Source organism: Caretta caretta, chromosome 9 (assembly GCF_965140235.1).
Source record: "Caretta caretta isolate rCarCar2 chromosome 9, rCarCar1.hap1, whole genome shotgun sequence".
In the NCBI taxonomy this organism is placed as follows: domain Eukaryota; kingdom Metazoa; phylum Chordata; order Testudines; family Cheloniidae; genus Caretta; species Caretta caretta.
In genome coordinates, this window is record NC_134214.1 from 80,999,598 (window position 1) to 81,012,508 (window position 12,911).

Sequence of the window (12,911 nt, forward strand, 5' to 3'; positions counted from 1 at the left end):
ACTTAAAATTAGACTGGACAAAAAAAACAGAAAATATACTGTAGGGAACAATTATGTGTTGGCCGGGATATGGGGTGGATGGTCTAATAGGCCTTGCCCATTTCTAGATTTTATGAAGCAGTCTGTTGTTGAGTAGTGGGGTAATGACTTAAAATATAACTTATTCACCTAGTTACTGACTTCAGTTTGTTTGTACACTGAAGTCCTGGCCTTAAATACTGTGCCATTTGCCATATGTTTTCTTTGCACACTGTAAACCAATCCCAGCTATGCCATCATAAAGAGCCACTAAAATAGATGAGTGCATATTTTGTACTCATATCAATGGCTGCCAGTGCCAGAGGAGAAACCCAGCAGCAGTATCTTTCAACTTGCTGTTAAGGCCAAACAAATTCCTACTGAGACATGTTTCTTGGCAGCCTGCTGGTTGCAGGTAACACTGTCATGCTGTGCTCACAAGGCGATCCTTTTGTGATGCTAAGTCTTCTGATAGGCTTGGTGATGTATTGGTGTCATTGAGGGCAATAATGCTATTTCAGACTGTGAGTTTAGTTATCTCAGTCTGAGTGAAAACACCTACTGATGTCCTGGGAAGATTAATTTTACAGTGGGGATTTTTAAACTTGTGGTCGCTTTGTAATGACATGGTCAGTAGCACATACAAGCAATTGCCCATTCTTCTCAATGCCCTAGGGTGGATCAGCCCCAATGCGTCTGCAGATCAAGACCCATTTCACCTGTATAGAAGCTCCTATCTGGTCTTGCATCTGTTCTAGCTCCTCACCTCCACAGGGTGTCCCAGCACAAGATAATGCTGACCTCGTCAGTATTACTTTGTGGGGTCTGAACCAGTGTCCAGCGACAGCTGCTTCTCCTGATGAAGAGGGAGGTGGTGGTTTCAGGAGCAGTAGTCAGCAAGGGAAAGCAAAGGAAGTAGTTGGTTGGGAGGTTAGCAGGGAGGCACAGGCCCTCAGTAGATGGCAAGAGACCTGTGGCCTTAATGGGTCAAACCCCTGTCTATGTCCGTGGGGAGAAGGGAGTCCAATCCCACTTACCAGGACAATTTTAAGAAAACTTTGCTAGTAGGAACTCATTGCATTTGCTTTCTCCCATCCAGAATTTTCTTGCACAGGGGACAGTAGGCCCTTAGCAATAATATTTGATGTAGCCAGGTACTTCGAAGATGAGGCCTTGGAAGATGGAAGTTAGGAGCCTATATACCTTTTAGAATCGGGGACTGAGTACTTTGTTGTGGTTTGCTCTCTCCAGGACAATGCTACAGGTGAGGAGATAGAAAGAAGTAGTTTGCAATCCCATGCTGCACATCAGGTACTTTGACAGTCAATACTCAACCTAGCGGCATGCTAGATGGCTCTGTTTTGTCCCTTTTTTGCATTGAAATAAGCATCCGCAAACACTGAGAGTCAGATCCTTAGTGTACTTCAGCATTGCTCTGTTGACTGCCATGGGCCAATTTACTCCAGAGGCGGATCTAGTGCTGTGATTTCCTTCAGGCTTTTGTTGGCTCTCAGATTGCACAGTGACAGGCAAAGTATAAAACCCCAGAAAGTATTCTAGCCCTTCTGTTCTATGTGAGCAGAACTTTCCAAATAAAAAAGGGTTGAGCTAAAATTTTCCATGTTTAGTCTTAGCCAAAGGTGAATTTGGTTGGAGAGTTTGAGTAAATTATTCTGAATTGTGTGTGAATAAAATAGCCTTTTTCAGCTGTGAAGACATTAAGATTTTTTTTAAAAAGTTGCACGGACATAGCTCAAAAATTGCTGAACTTTACAAGTTGGGACCTTCTAGGTTTCTAAGTCACCACTAAAGTTGGTCTCTAGGCTCATGCAGTAAAATTTACATTAAATGTAGAGTTACAAATAATAGAAACTAATAATAACAACAGTATTATAACAATATTGGAGAGAGTGTGGCCCAGTGGACAGACACTGGCCGGGACTGAGGAGACCTGGATCCTGTCCTCGGATTTGCCAGTGGCCTGCTGGGTGACCTTGGACAAGTCATTTCACTGCTCTGTGCCTCCATTTCCCCATCTGTACAAATGGGGATAATGATACTCACCACCTTTGTAAAGCACTTTGAGATCCACTGATGAATATCAGCTGTTGAAGTGTGGAGGTGTAGAGTGAAATCAGTAAAAAACATGTCTTTATCTTCTTTTTAAAAATTAAATTGGGAAATTAAATACTAAATGTTACTCCAATATTAAGGTTACAACTTTTAATACTCAAAAGCCAAGAAGTTAGTGTTAACACACACACGTTATACATCTACAACCCAATTTTGCCTCCAATACATACATGTAACTCCCACTGAAGTCAGGGGGAGCTGTTCATGCATACGTGAAGGCAAAGTTATGTCCATTCCTTATTGAGATGTACAAGGAACCATAGTGGAATCTCCATCACCCACTGGGTCCTTGGCTTCTCTCTGGAGAATGCCTACAAGAGGGCATATTATGGTGCTTTTTGTGTTGTGGACACCTTCCTGTGTGTGTCTATCCTCTCATAACACGTTGGCCACTGAACAGCTATCAGAGGATAATGACTTTCAGTCCCTGCTGACCTGGGCTGGATTAGAACCTGAAGGGAAATGTAATTTGTTAATACCTGAATGGATGAAAAATTTCATTTTCAAAGTAATCAAACCAAACAAGTACCAGCTGGTGTCTCCACTCACAGCTGCACATATATATTAATTAATGTAAGTTTCATGATTAGGAGCAGTTCTCACTCTTTTGGCCTAGCTCCAAACTGCGTGGGATCTAAAGAAGTCAAATCTCTGAGAAAACAGTAATTTGTATGTAAACAAGTGAGAACTATTGTAGGTGGTTCTTCAGCAAGGAAGGACTAGTTCAGGGGGTTCAATTAGCTGTACCCAAACAAAGAGGCCAAATCAGTACCAAACCTGACAAGAGGAGATACAGAGGAATGTGCTAACCATTTTGGATAAAATAGGAAATGATCTGAAAAGCCAGCCCAGACCCAGAAAGATGAGAACTTTTCACTTCCATCTGCTTTTGAACATCCAGTTACTAGTCAGCACCCATCATGCAAGGGCTGAGCTACCATGAGAGAAGCTGTTCTCTGCTATTTCTGGTCCAACTGGCAGTACTAGATATCTCATGAGAGACCCATTCCAGAGATTTCTAGTCTGATTTTATGGTTCTAAGAGGTTCAAGTAAGGTTTGGAGAAATCTTAACTTAAAACAAATGACAGTATTTGAAGTTTGCCCTGAGGTTTGAACTGAGGGTCTTTGACATTCAGAGACAAGCAAGCCACTTTTCAGCTAGCAATAATCCTTTGCCCTTCTCCTGTGCCTTTTACCTGAAGATCTCAGTGGGCTTCACAACTGATGTAAGCCTCACAACACCCCTGCGGATTATTATTAGCCCCATTCCATAGAAGGGGGAAATTGAGGAATAGGCAGTTGAGTGACTGGCCTGAGGTCACACAGTGAAATAGTGTCAAAGCTAAGAGTCCAGACACCCAGTCTCAGGCTCGGACCTACGTAGCCACACTTCAAAATGCAATGGAGATCAGTTCCCTGACTGAGTTTTCATGACAGTGTTTGCTTTGGTCAAAAAGCCATTTTTTGTCAAAAAAAGTTTTGATGAAAAAAGTTGGCCCAGCTGTAGTCATCTGTTCTGTAGACAACAGAACCCTGACTATCCAGAGGAGGAGGAATGGAAACTTTTGGTGAGTGGAGTTTGGATAGTGTGGGGAGTTTGCCGGCAGGTTTTCAAATCTCTTGTTCTTGAGCACAGACAGCAAAGCCTGCTGCCCTACTCCTGGGGTTCTGATCAGAATGCTACAAGCTGCTCCCTTGGAACAGATATGCATGTACCTTCTTAACCACATGCAGCCTGGCCTCTGGATCACTAGGTTAATCCTTTGCACTAACTGTTTGGGGCCTTTTCTTCTGATGAATTGTGGTAGGATCCTGGGATGCATCTGGTACCTGAGAAGGCATAATATCTTCCCTGACCAAGGGCTGAGGCACTGAGAACTCTGCAGGCCCACTGAAGCCTTTAGGAATCTCTGCTATCTATTTCCTACTGCATGCTGAGCAAAGTGGATGGCAAGCTGCATCTCCGGGAGGGTCTCTTTCCTGTGATTGCATTGAGCCATTTAAATATTTTACCTCCTGTCCTTGTGTGCAAATTTCTAGTTCATGATGCTCATGTCTGTACCCAGCCTTCAGCTCGTCTATGAAAAGAAGCCCTTGAGGAATTCCACCATGATTTCAACAATTTCCATCCCACCATCAACCTCAGCCTGGTCCAGTCCACACAAGAGATCCACTTCCTGGACACTACAGTGCTAATAAACGATGGTAACATAAACACCACCCTATACTGGAAACCTACCGACCGCTATTCCTACCTACATGCCGCCAGCTTTCACCCTGACCACACCACACGATCCAACATCTACAGCCAAGCTCTGCGATACAACCGCATTTGCTCCAACCCCTCAGACAGAGACAGACACCTACAAGATCTCTATCAAGCATTCTTACAACTACAATACCCACCTGCGGAAGTGAAGAAACAGATTGATAGAACCAGAAGAGTTCCCAGAAGTCACCTACTACAGGACAGGCCTAACAAAGAAAATAACAGAACGCCACTAGCAGTCACCTTCAGCCCCCAACTAAAACCCTTCCAACGCATTATTAAGGATCTACAACCTATCCTGAAGGATGACCCAAGACTCTCACAAATCTTGGGAGACAGGCCAGTCCTTGCCTACAGACAACCCCCCAACCTGAAGCAAATACTCACCAGCAACCACCTACCACATAACAGAACCACTAACCCAGGACCTATCCTTGCAACAAAGCCCGTTGCCAACTGTGCCCACATATCTATTCAGGGGACACCATCACAGGGCCTAATAACATCAGCCACACTATCAGAGGCTCGTTCACCTGCACATCCACCAATGTGATATATACCATCATGTGCCAGCAATGCCCCTCTGCCATGTACATTGGTCAAACTGGACAATCTCTACGTAAAAGAGTAAATGGACACAAATCAGATGTCAAGAATTATAACATTCATAAACCAGTCGGAGAACACTTCAATCTCTCTGGTCACGCGATTACAGACCTGAAAGTCGCTATTTTACAACAAAAAAAAACTTCAAATCCAGACTCCAGCGAGAAACTGCTGAATTGGAATTCATTTGCAAATTGGATACAATTAACTTAGGCTTGAATAGAGACTGGGAGTGGCTTCGTCATTATGCAAGGTAGCCTATTTCCCCTTGTTTTTTCCTACCCCCCCACCCCAGACATTCTTGTTAAACCCTGGATTTGTGCTGGAAATGGCCCACCTTGATTATCATACACATTGTAAGGAGAGTGGTCACTTTAGATAAGCTATTACCAGCAGGAGAGTGGGGTGGGAGGAGGTATTTTTTCATGCTTTGTGTGTATATAATAAGATCTTCTAAACTTTCCACAGTATGCATCCGATGAAGTGAGCTGTAGCTCACGAAAGCTTATGCTCAAATAAATTGGTTAGCCTCTAAGGTGCCACAAGTACTCCTTTTCTTTTCTCGTCTATGAAGTTTCAGCAACCCTCAGATACCCTTTGTCCACACATTGACTCATCTGCTTGCTTACTGCCTCCATTGCATCCCCCAGATCTTTCCCACACTCCCTGTCCTTGTCCCCGCCATCTCTATGCACCTTTGATTACTCCTGTGGAAATTAGAATGATTAGGTGGGTTTACAACAAATGAGTCATGCAAATAAAATAGCCTTAAAGTTACCATAATGAACATAAATCTTTATAACTTGGAAGAAAGACTTAGTCAAAAAGCTGATGGCAAATGACCTGTCAGTAACATCTTCCAGCCGTGATCTGTACTTGTCTATAATAGATTGGCTTGTTTGTTTTGCAAACGAACAACATTCACTTTAAAATGATTTATTGTAAATAAACATTTCCTGTCCTATGTTACTAATAGCAGAGTAGATTATTAAAATGGAAAGAATCTAAGGACTCCAGCTGGCACATTTTCATCATTTGTGTGTCTCCTTACTTTTTCTCTCAGCTTTGACAGGAAAAATCAGTGAAGTCTGTTTCATTTCTTGGTGCTGTGATATTCTGGATTGATGAGCACTGCGAAGGAGTTTGTATTTGTAAAACTGCACTCTCAATTGGCTCAAAACAATCAAATAAAGATTTCTTTTGATCTTAGCTTTTGGGAAAAGCCTGCTAGGACTAAGTTGGTGGTGACAGCTTGTGTCCTTTTAACATCCCGTGCATCATTTTTTTCCATGGAAAATACGACAGAGCATTTCTTTTAATGACTAAAAAGCTCTAAGGAAGTGGCTGGAGTATTTTACAGGTCTGGTAAGTGGAACTGAATGATTTGAACCTGGAAAAATCAATCAGGGATGTATTACTGGTTGAGAAAGGGTGTTTTGTTTTGATACTTAAGGGTTTATGATAATACATTTTATTTATAAAGGGCCCCCGCCGCAAAGGGACTCAGAGCCTGGTATGGCAACACATAAATGATGAAGATATAAAATACAATAGCAATGAGAAGTCAGCAGCTTGGTAAATGTTATCCTTTTGGTGAGTGGAGTTTGGATAGTCTGGGAAGCTCGCCAGCAGGTTTTGAAATCTCTATTCTTGAGCACAAACATCAAAGCCAGCTGGAGCACAATGGAACTAAGTCTACAAACAACCACTCACTAAAATGGGCTGTAAATGCTTTGATTCGATCAGGTTCCTTTGGTGTTACCCAACTAAAACCACTAGGTGTCCTCCAAAGCTAATCAAGAACAATTTTCTCTTGTCCCTCTATCTTGCTGACTTGTTCCCTGGCTAGTGTGTGATTCTGTGGAGTATTGGAACAAACTACTGTACTCTATGAAAATTAAAGTCTTGAAATCGTAAAACCAACATGATCGTACAACCAAAGGAGGAGAAGTGATGTTCTGCTGGGGTGAGCAGAACTAAGCACAGAACTATTTTAAGATTACTGATCCGTGAATCTGAGCTGTAATTCAGTTTCAGCAGGAAAACACTAAATTTTAAACAGTTAATATACTGAACATAATGGAAACTATGATTATGAAGCAAATGATTATCTTAAAACAGTAACAGGTGGAGGCATGTAAAATAGGCATGATTAATGGAAAATAATATGATTTCAAATCATTTATTCAAATCTTTCTTAGTTCTTAGTCATATCTCCTACTTTAAATGAGAACATAACAATACAATCTTTCCCACTAATGTGACTAGCTATGCAAAGCAAACCCCTCATTACTATTTACATGTATACTATTTACATTAAAAGCTAAGAAACAGGCTGCATTTTTGTACAGTTTTAGTTGGGGTTCAAGAGTGATTTTTGCTCCATTAATGTGTATTTTATTTTTGTATTTCTGTTGATTTAATTGTATCTCACATTTATTTCAGGTACTTATATGGCTCCCATTGCCATAGTATCTGAGCATCTCTCAGGTCTTGTCTTCACTGATAGCAAAAGGTATGTTTTTATCTCAGGGTAACTAATGCACATGAACTATCCCGAGGTGAAAACCCAGTGACAACAGGGCACATTAGTTTTACCACAAGATAAACTAGTCGATGTCAGCACCATACCACTGCCTTACCTAATACATTTTGTGACCGTCACTGTGTTTTTACCTCACGTGTTAATTATGGAGGTAAAAAAAAAATCCCTCTTTCCAGCAGTGAAGACAAAGCCACCATCAACACTTTTGTGAGGAAGGGAAATAGGAAAATCCCATATTACAAATGGGAAATTGAGGCACCAAATGACTTGCCAAAGGTCACACGGGAAGTCTGTGGCAGGGCAAGGAATTGACTCCAAATCTGCCCAGGTTACACCCAAACCACTGGACCATCCGTCCTCTCCAAAGAATGACTGTTGGGGATTGGTGACATGCCTCTCAAATGTCCCTCATTTCGGTCCCAAAGTTATCTAGATTCCATATAAAATTTGTTTTTTGTTGTTGAAAATGATTTACTTCAAAAATAGAGAACCATGACACTGAAGTTATGAAAGCATTATTTACACCAAGGGAAGGTGTTTCACTGTATTTTACATTTCTTGCAAAAATAATTTGCTGTGTCCTTCATTTTGAGTCTTTCATGTGTTATGTTCACATTTGGGCCTGGGCTGGTGGAGTGGACAACAACATTATTCAAGAAGTTGCGCAGCCCATTGCCTGCGGCGGATAGCGCTTGTGGGTAAACAGAGGGCTTCATTCCTATCTAGCCACAAGATCTACACAGCACAAGCAGCAGCCATTCCAAATGCTCACACGCTGCCCTGAAAATGTGCCTCAGCCTTGACTTGAAGGGACCACTTCTAGGGTTGGGAGTGGCGTTTAGTGTCCATGGAACTTTCAATATTTGACCTTTCTACTGAGACTGTCCACAAAGAAGACAGCTCATTCTAATTGTGGTGTGTCACTTGTCCACAAAGAACTGGTTTTAGACTCACTAACTCATTACACATACATCCCTGAAGAGCCGTCAGATGGCAGTAGTGTTCAAACTCCTGAGTCAGGTCCCCCAAAATAATGATATTTTTACAATTAATATGATTTGATTTGTTTTTGTTTGCTTTATGGTTTTTGAGCCTTTAGGATTCATGTTTTCAAGTGTTGCTTTGCAACTATGAGAGCTAGAAACAATCTTTTTTGCTTCTTTTTCTTTTAAATGAAAGCTGAGAGTCTCACATAATCACTTGAATCCAGGAGCTGGGCCTTTACGAAAAACACCAAATAGTGCCAGTCTCCTGGTAAAGTCACGAGAGCTGGCAACACTGAAAAATTTTTTGTATGAAACTGAGACATTTGTGCAAGGAAAGGCATGAAAGCACCTTGGAAGACTTTTCAATATCACAGTGATACAAAATATATCTCTTATATTAGAATCTGGACTTAACTAGGAGTGGATCATAGGCATGGAGATTCAGGTGCCTGCAATGACCCCAAATCAGGTTTCAAGTAAAAGGTGAATAGACATATAATAGGAATGATTCTGCACTCTGTCCCCCTGTTGCTTTGGTCATGCATGTTTAACCACTTGAGAATCATGTCTTGAATCTTCTCTTTCAAAGGAGGCAGGAATCACGATTCTGAAGTCCTAAGACTCCGAACCTTGTGCATCACAGGCCCCATCAAAGTTATAAAGAACAAGAAGTACATTGAGCAAAAAAAGGGTGAGGATTGTTCTCTAGTCACAAAAGCTGGAGATGGAAAAAGCCTGACAGGTTCCACCAAGTTCTTACCTCAATGTCCAAAGTTGGATTGTCCCCTGAGATTTCCAGTGCAGTTTTAAACAGCCCAAGGGATGAGGTTGCTAACATATCCCTGGGAAACTATTTTAATTCAGACCTCACTTCCAGAGGTCAGGTAGATCAGCAGTTGAACATGAGCTCCCAGTGCCATGTTGTAGCTAAGATAGCTAACAGAGCCTTATGTGTATAAACAGGGGCATATCAAGCAGTGGGGAGGTGGTATTTCCTCTTTATATGGCATCAGTGAGACCATTATTAGAATACTGTATCCAGTTCTGGAGTCCACGTTTCCAAAAGGATGTTGAAAAATTGCGAAGGGTTCAAAAAAGAGTTACAATAGTGATTCGAGGTCAGGGAACCATGGCTGGCAGTGAGAAAGTTAAGAATTTCAATCTATTTAGCTATCCAAAAGAAGGTTAAGAAGTGGCTTGATCACAGTCTACAATTACCACCATGAGGAAGAGATTTCTAATTGTAGACAGCTATTTACTATTGCATAAAAAGGGAAAACAAGATCCACTTATTGGAAGCTGAAGCCAGACAAATTCAGGCTAGAAATAAGGGGCAGTTTTTTACACTGGTGGTAATTAAAACATTGGAAAAACTTACCTAGGGACATGGTGGAGTCTCCATTACTTAAAGATTTTACATCAAGATGGAATATCTTTCTAAAAGATATGCTCTAGCTCAAACAGAAGCATGGGCTTCATGCATGCATTACACAAAGATTCAGAAGAGATTATCATCATTTTTTTTGCCTTAAAAATCCGTGACATCTATTAATCTAAACACATTGTCAAGGACCTTCAGCATTAAAAGTATAACCCCTCTACAATGTTTAACTGTAGCAGGCTGTTATAATTGCTTGTGTGAATGATTGATTATAGGGGGATATGGTAATGTGCAGTAAACGAGTGTACTACATGCTCCCCGGGGTGGATAGTCTCAGACTTCTATACATCAGGGTGATGTATAGAAGTAAGGTGTTATTCCTCCTTGCCCAATGGCAGGGGCATGTGCCTTTGGTGCTGAAGGTTCTGGGTTCGCTCACCAATGACAAGCAAGGTATCTGCAGGTGGATGCAGCCACAGCAAACTACTCTACATCACTAACATGCTATATATTTGATAGCAAATCTGACATATATGTTCAGATCCTGAAGTCAGCTGTTCATTGATCCCAGGAAGATAAATGGAGCTTTCATGCAGTCTACTGTATGCATGTCTGTCAGAGGAAACTTCAAAACCAAGGTCCTATTTGCTTTTGATTATTATTTCTTTTTTATATGTTGGTAGTATCTGGAGGCATCAGTCAAGATCAAGGCCCCATCGTGCTAGGTTTTGTATATTAAGATATGGCCCCTACACTAAAGAGCATACAGTTGTGAGCCATGATCCTACAAACACTTATGTACACGCTTAACTTTACTACTGTGAGTAAATCAATAGTAAAGCATGTGTATGTAAATTGTTTGCAGAATTGGGGCTTTGGATATTAAAGATCCCATGAGGAAGGTTTGCTTTTGCGTTAAAAATAACTAATAGTATTGTGCATTTATATACAGCACCCTTCATCCAAGGAATTCAAGCCACATTACAAACATTAATTAATTAAACCGTACCACACTCGTGAGGTAGATACTCTGGCAATTGAGGTTAAATGATTTGTCTAAAGTCACACCATAATCCCATGTCATTGTGGCAGTCAAGAACAGAATCTAGGTGTTCGAACTCCAGTTTTCCCTGAACTAGTCACTTGTGCACCCCATTTCCTCTTTTGATCAAAATCTCCCTCCAGCCACACATCTGTTGTACTCCGCATTCCACCCCAGCAGTAGCGGTATTTCAGTGGTACTCTGTGTCTATAGTTTATGAAGCACTTTGAGGTCTTTTGAGATGAAAAGTACTTTAGAGCAGGGACAGATGGAGTAAGGACATCTAGGTTCTACTGTTGACTCTTCCCCCTAGAGCAGGGGTGGCCAACCTGTGGCTCCGGAGTCACAGGCGGCTCTTCAGAAGTTAATACGTGGTTCCTTGGATAGGCACTGACTCCGGGGCTGGAGCTACAGGCGCCAACTTTCCAATGTGCCGGGGTGGGGGGGAGGTGCTCACTGCTGAACCCCCTGGCTCTGCCCCAGACCCTGCCCCCACTTCCTCCTGCACCCCACGAAACAGCTGATCAGGAGGTGCAGGGAGGAAGGGGGAGGTACTGATTGGCGGGGCTGCCGGTGGGTGGGAGGCCCTGGGAGCAGGGGCGGGGGGAAGCTGACGGGGGGGCTGCCAGTGGGTGGGTGGGAGGCGCTGGGAGCAGGGCGGGGGGGAGCTGACGGGGGGGGGCTGCCAGTGGGTGGGTGGGAGGCGCTGGGAGCAGGGCAGGGGGGAGCTGACGGGGGGGCTGCTGGTGGGTGGGTGGGAGGGAGGCGCTGGGAGCAGGGGTGGGGGGAAGCTGACGGGGGGCTGCCGGTGGGTGGGTGGGAGGGAGGCGCTGGGAGCAGGGGCGGGGGGAAGCTGACGGGGGGGCTGCCAGTGGGTGGGTGGGGGGGCTGATGGGGGAGCTGCCGGTGGGTGGGTGGGTGGGGGGCGCTGGGAGCAGGGGTGGGGGGGAGCTAATGGGGGGGCTGGGAGCAAGGGTGGGGGGGGAGCTGATGCGGGGCTGCCGGTGGTTGGGAGGCACTGGGAGCAGGGGTGGGGGGAAGCTGATGGGGGGCTGCTGGTGGTTGGGAGGGCTGGGAGCAGCGGTGGTGGGGAGCTGATGGGGGAGCTGTCGGTGGTTGGGAGGCGCTGGGAGCAGGGGCGGGGGAGAGCTGATCGGGGGGCTGCTGGTGGGTGGGTGGGAGGTGCTGGGAGCAGGGGCGGGGGGAAGCTGATGGGGGGGCTGCCGGTGGATGGGTGGGAGGCGCTGGGAGCAGGGGTGGGGGGGAGCTGATGGGGGAGCTGTTGGTGGTTGGGAGGCGCTGGGAGCAGGGGCAGGGGAGAGCTGATCGGGGGGCTGCCGGTGGGTGGGTGGGAGGCGCTGGGAGCAGGGGCGGGGGAGAGCTGATCGGGGGGCTGCCGGTGGGTGGGTGGGTGGGAGGCGCTGGGAGCAGGGGCGGGGGAGAGCTGATCGGGGGGCTGCCGGTGGATGGGTGGGAGGCGCTGGGAGCAGGGGTGGGGGGGAGCTGATAGGGGGCTGCCGGTTTGGGAGCAGGGGCGGGGGAGAGCTGATCGGGGGGCTGCCGGTGGTTCGGAGGCGCTGGGAGCAGGGGTGGGGGAAGCTGATGGGGGGCTGCCGGTGGGTGGGTGGGAGGCGCTGGGAGCAGGGGCGGGGGGAAGCTGATGGGGGGCTGCCGGTGGATGGGTGGGAGGTGCTGGGAGCAGGGGTGGGGGGGAGCTGATGGGGGGCTGCCGGTGGGTGGGTGGGAGGCGCTGGGAGCAGGGGCGGGGGAGAGCTGATCGGGGGGCTGCCGGTGGTTCGGAGGCGCTGGGAGCAGGGCTGGGGGAAGCTGATGGGGGGGCTGCTGACGTGTTACTGTGGCTCTTTGGCACTGTACATGGGTAATTTCTGGCTCCGGCTCAGGCCCTAGACCCTGGAAGGGGGCAGTGGGC

General features: G+C 45.3%; 1 long non-coding RNA gene across 1 annotated transcript in view; it reads right to left on the bottom strand.

Moving 5' to 3' along the window:
• The window catches only part of LOC142073228 (uncharacterized), a 44,432-nt gene that overhangs the window by 30,601 nt on the left and 920 nt on the right, over positions 1–12,911 (bottom strand). The window lies entirely within an intron of this gene.